Raw genomic sequence first — 6,000 nt, 5'->3', positions numbered from 1 at the left:
CAAGTTCAAAGCCAGCCTCAGCAACATAGTGAGACCCTATCTCAAAATGAAAAATAAAATAAATCTGGGGTTGCAGCTTAGTGGTTAAGTGCACATAGGTTCAATCCCTGTTATCGAGAGAAAGAGAGAAAGAGAGAGATGAGCCTAGAGAAAGTTCTTCCAGTTACTTGGGAGTATGACCTCAAAGAAGATAGTGGGAACACAGTCTCTTCTTTCTTTCTCTTTGGCTTTCTAGTCATGAGGTGAGCAGACTCCCATCACATACTCCCTGCCTAACTGTAGGGTCAAAAGCATCTGGGTCAATGGACCATGAACTGAAACCTCCAAAACTAGGAACCAAAATCTTCTCTCTTTATGAGTATATCTCAGGCTTTCTTCCTTCCTTCCTTCCTTCCTTCCTTCCTTCCTTCCTTCCTTTCTTTCTTTCTTTTAATAATAGAAAGCAAACTAACACTTTCACTGAGGTTAAATCCCTGGAGTATGTGGCTGAAACCCGACAATTCTCCCAGCACTCCCAATTCTGGACCAGCCTTCAGAGATCACACAGCCAAGAGGTTGACACTCTCAGGAACCCTGACTCCTGCCTCTACAACTTCTCTTAGATCTATAGTCCAAGATTTTTCATGTGCATAACGAAGATGAGTACTGTTATGGTTTGGATGTGAGGTGTCCTCCAAAAGCTCATGCACATGTGAGACGATACAAGAAGGTTTAGAGGATAAATGATTGGATTATAAATCTTAGCTCAATCAGTGATTTAATCTCCTGATAAGGATTAACTGAGTAGTAACTAAAGTGGTAGGATGTGGTGGCTGCAGAAGGTGGGAAATATTTACATATTTGTATATATTTGTATCTAGAGAGTGGAGTCTCTCTCCCTGTTTCTTGATCACCATGATGTGAATTGCTTCCCTCCTCCACAGAGTCCACCATGATGTTCAGCCTTATCTAGATCCCTGAGAAATGGAGCCCATCTTCTATGGACTTAAGACCTCTGAAATCATGAGCCCTCAAAGAAACTCTTCCTCTTCTATAATTGTGCTGGTCGGGTCCTTTAGTCACAGCAGTGAAAAGGCTGACTAAAACAAGTACCATGCCTTACCACAGGTCCATGGCAGGATGAATATACATACAGCAACTAGAACTGTAAATTAAGAAAGAAATAATAACAGTAATAATAAATGCAGCATTTTTTCAAGGCAGAAAAATGTAACCTTCAAAGCTTTTCATGTCACCATAAGAAGAGCAGCCCCTATCCCCACCCTCCAAAGTCCATCTGCATTTTCCCTCTCTAGACCCTGGTGCCTGTGTATGATCTTAGCCATAATCACTTCAGCTCTGTGAGGGCAGAGCTGAGGGAGTTCCTCTTCAGGAGCCCAGAGACCCTGGCCTAGAGCCCTCCAGGAAGGTCGACATGGAACATTAGGAGCTGTGACCTATCCGGGTGCCAGTCAGTACCATGCTGCTGCTCTGGCCAGCCTGGAACTCCAGGCCCTCCAGGTCCTCCAGACCCCGTGGCATACTGTGGACACTGAGTGAGGGGGCATGGGCTTCATTCTAGTCTTCATAATCAGTTCTTCTGTAGGTTTAAACTGCCTTCTTCTTAGCTCTTGAGCAGAGCCTGACTATGATGCAGAGACTCCCATCCATGCTAGTAGAGGCAGCCTCAGGGTCCAAAGTAACCAAAAGACCAAACACTTCCACAGCCAGATGAGGACACATCACGGGAGAACTGCAAAGCCCACCCTAGGAGTCCTGGTCAGAGCTCCTACTGCACAGTTGACTCATGTTGTATTGGGAAGCTGACCTTGTATATTGCCTCTGGAAACTGGCATAAGCTCACTTACCTTGCAATACCACTGGGAAGCGTGCAGAGCTGATGTATGGTCATCTATGAGATCATTCAGATCTACTCCACATTTAGTCTTACTGAGGTTGTTACAGGGGCTGGCACATGGGACCTGCTGGCTAACTGTGGCTACTTGAAGAGGGAGCCTAGCATTTGGTCCCTGGAGAAGGAGAAGGAATGCCTATCCCTGAGATATGGTGTATATTGGTTTCTTTGTGGGGACTGATGTGTGCCTATTGCATAAGATGGACTTCAGCTAAGACTAACAATTTCGTAGTGGTATACTGAACAAGGACGGGCCTTCCAAGAGCTCTGGGGTAAACCACAGTGGACAAATGCACCAACCAGTGGCACTGTTGGCTCAAGTACAAACTGAGGCCATGCATCCCAGTTGATAATGGCCTGGGTGCACAGACCTCATCCCGTCCATCTGGGACAGTGTGATGTGCATTTCTTGGCACACGGCAGGTAGGGGTGCCTTTCTCCTCCTGAGTTATGAGTGCTCAGGGCTTGGGCTTCCTGCTCAAAACCTCAATTGCAGTCAACTGGTAGACAGAATTATACCCACAATGACCTGCCGAAGAAGCCACAGAAGTAAATATTGCCTCGGGTCAGAGCCCCTCCTGGAATCTCAGAACTGCTGAAAGCTGCCAAGGCAGGGGTAATAGATCACCACAACTGCCTCTGTTTATAACCGGGTAATGCCTTTTATGACTGCCTCTCTGTATCCTGAATATTTGCTTTATTGCCCCTGTAGGGAGATTTTTCCATTTGGTAAAAATCATCAGATGGTTTCAGTAATGTTAACAACTGCTCATTAAATGCAAAGGAGTAAACAGAGAAAAAAAGGCTTTCTTTTTTTTCCTCTTTCTTTCTTTCTTTCTTTCTTTCTTTCTTTGTGTGTGTGTGTGTGTGTGTGTGTGATTTATGGATGGGCATGGGGGATGAAGTGTGCTCAGATGTTCTCTCCTCACCTCCTACCTGGGTGGGCATTCCCCAAGAAGTGCTCCTTGCCTTCCAGAGAGGACCATTCCTTCAGCAAACAGAAAGGTGAAGGTTTTCATTTCCTTTGAGTATAAGGCTTTCTGTATAATCTCCAGGTTTGAGGCCATTGACACTTGGTTCTTTCCTTTGCAGTCTGGAAAGCATCTTTCTCCTCCTTATGGAAAAGGCCTCTCAGGGTTTGAGTCCATGGGAAGTACATGGGGTGTGGTTGAAGGGCAAGAGCCAAACAGATGGTGGGTAGATGAGTGGATGATGATGGATAGATGATAGGTGGGTGGGTGGATGAATGGATAGTTGGATGATGATAGGGAGATGATGAATAGATGGATGGGTGGATGTTTGGTGGATGAATGACAATGGATGGAAGAATGAATGGGTGGGTAGGTAGATGGTGGTGGATAGATGGATAGATGAATTGATGGATGCATAGGTGTTATAGTTTGTATTTTAAATGTGCTCCAAAGGCTCGTGTGTTAAGCGGTATTTCTAAGCTGATGGCACTGTTGGGAGGTGGTAGAACCTTTAGGAGGTAGGGCCTAGGGGAAGGAAATGAGGTCACTGGGGACATACTTTTGAAGGAAATATTGGGACCCTTGTCCCTCTTCTTTTTCTCTCTTTGCTTTCTGGCTGCCATGAAGTGAGCAATTTTCTCCGCCATGTTCTTCTGCCATGAAATATTAGTCAGCTTTCCATTGCTGTAACAAAATGCCTGAGGGGAAAAAAGGAGGAAAGATTTACTTTGGCTCACAGTTTCAGAGGTTTCAATCCCTAGTTACTTGGCTTTGTTGATTCTGGGCTTGTGGTGAGGCAGAACATTATGGTAGAAGGTCATGATGGAGGAAAACTATTCACTTTGTGGCAGCCAGAAATATGAGAGAAAGAGAGGCTCAGGGACAAGAATCCATAAAGGCATACCCCAAGGATCCTTTCCTTTTACCTGGGCCCACATCCTACATTTTCTATTCCCAACCAATACCTTTCAGTTATAAATTTATCAATAGACGAATCCATGGATAAGTTTAGAGCACTCACAATTCAATTACTCCCTAAATCCCAACCTCTGAACATTGCTACTCCAAAGACTAAACCTTCAACACATGAACCTTTGAGGGACATTCCAGAAACAAATCATAACAATTGCTTTGCCACAGGCCCAAAGACAACAGGGACAAGCAACCATGGACTGAAATATTCTAAAACCATGAACCAAAATAAACCTTCATCCTTTGAAGCCGATTTTCTCAGGTACGTTTTCATAGAAACTGAAAACTAACTAATACAAATCGGGGAAGGGGGTGGTAAATAGAATGAACAGAGGGAAAGGGATAAATAGATGATTATGCAAATAGATGGGTGAACACATGAAATGATAGATGGATGAGCAGGTGGGTAGATGGTTGGGTTGAAACTTCAGAGGTGCTAGAAAGTCCTTCCCACCTGAGTGTATCTTCCACTTACATTCTCTGGACCAGGTTGTCAGTGGTGCCTAACTTTGCACTTAGCTCTAAAGCCTCTCTCTGGGAAGCCTCTGAGTGTAATATGGTCTAGTTCACCTATGCAATAAGACTCCAGAGACTGACCACACGGTTGTAGGATATAGAAAGAAGTACAAGCTCCTCCTTTGAAAAAAGAAGGGCCAATGGGGATGAATTCCAACTTCTCTGCCTGGAGTGGTTGAGCAGGGGCACTGTGCAGGCGGTGGTCCTCGGTGCACTCCACAACCCACAGCAGCTCTTTGTCTGTTTCCTTGTCTGAAGAATTCTAGTTCAGAAGACTGCTGTGTGGTGCTCTTTCCTGAGGCATCAGTTTCCCCTTTCCCCATATGCAGCTTATGCCACCTAAAGCAGAAGGAAAGACTGTCAGTAGTTGGGTTTCAAATAGCATTGCTAGGACCAGAGGAAGACCAAGGCTGGTGATGCTTAGAGAAGAGAACTGATGGCCCTACCTTTGGACATCGTCAGAACTATTTCTGGAAGAGTAGGATTGGAGCAGGTGCTATGTTAAGCTGCTCCTAGCAGAAACAAAATAGCAAAGAAAGATCATTCCCCTATGCTTTAATGAACCACTTTCCAGTATGTCTGTACAACAACAACAACAACAAGATATCCATATATCCCCTCAATGAGAAAGTGGATGATTCCAGAACTTGCCTTTCTAGTCTCTGCCAAAGTCCCAAAGGCCAGGTCAGAAAGTCCACAGGGTGAAGTTCTTTTATGTAATGATAGACTCTGGATTAGGATTGCCAGATTTGCCAAAGAAAAATACAGGATGCCTAGGCATGCTTGAATTTCAGAACTACTTATAATTCTTTTTAGCATAAGTATGTCCCATGAGATATTTGGAACATACTTATTCTAAAGCAAAAAATAAAACAACAAATAAATTCCAGTTTTTTATCTGAAATTCAAATTCAATGTCTTGAACTTCATATGGCAAATTCACTCTCATCCTTCACCAGGAAAAGCTCTCTTAGTTTTTTCTGCAGATGTGCTTTTTCTTCTTTTTTTTTTTTTTAATTTGTTCTTTTTAGATATATGTGACAGTAGAGTGAATTTTGACATATTATACATACATGGAGTATAAATTATTCAGAATGGATTTAAATCCCAGTTTTGTCAAGTAATAGATTTGGGACTTTAGGTCCCAAGTCCCAGACATGGAATTTACATCAAGTACACTTCACAGGGTAGATGTGAGGATAAAGGAAGCAAAAGGTGCACAATGCTGAGTAACACCCATGGCCATGCTAGTTACACTCTCAGGTTCACACTCTCTATTATTAAAATATGTAGGTAGACCTAGGTGCATATAGTAATCCCACCTTTTCTACAGAGGATACATTCCAAGAGCCCTAGTGGATGTCTGAAACCACAGATGATACCAAACCCTACATCAAATATAGTTTTTCCATCTGATAACTAAGATCTACTAAGTGAAAAACTAGCACATAATGTATGTAGTATGGATATGTTGAGCAAAGGGATGATTGATGTCTTGGGCCCAATGAAGTTGATGATGTGGGATGTCATTATGCCATCCAGATTGGCACACACTTATTTTTTATTTCTGGAATTTTCCATCGAACAGTTTTAGATCTCAGTTAGCTACAGGTAACCAAAACCATAGAAAGTGAATCCTCAGATAAG

Source organism: Callospermophilus lateralis, chromosome 15 (genome assembly GCF_048772815.1).
Source record: "Callospermophilus lateralis isolate mCalLat2 chromosome 15, mCalLat2.hap1, whole genome shotgun sequence".
Lineage (NCBI taxonomy): Eukaryota > Metazoa > Chordata > Mammalia > Rodentia > Sciuridae > Callospermophilus > Callospermophilus lateralis.
The sequence above is the reverse complement of the archived record's forward strand: the minus strand, read 5'-3'. Positions refer to the sequence as shown.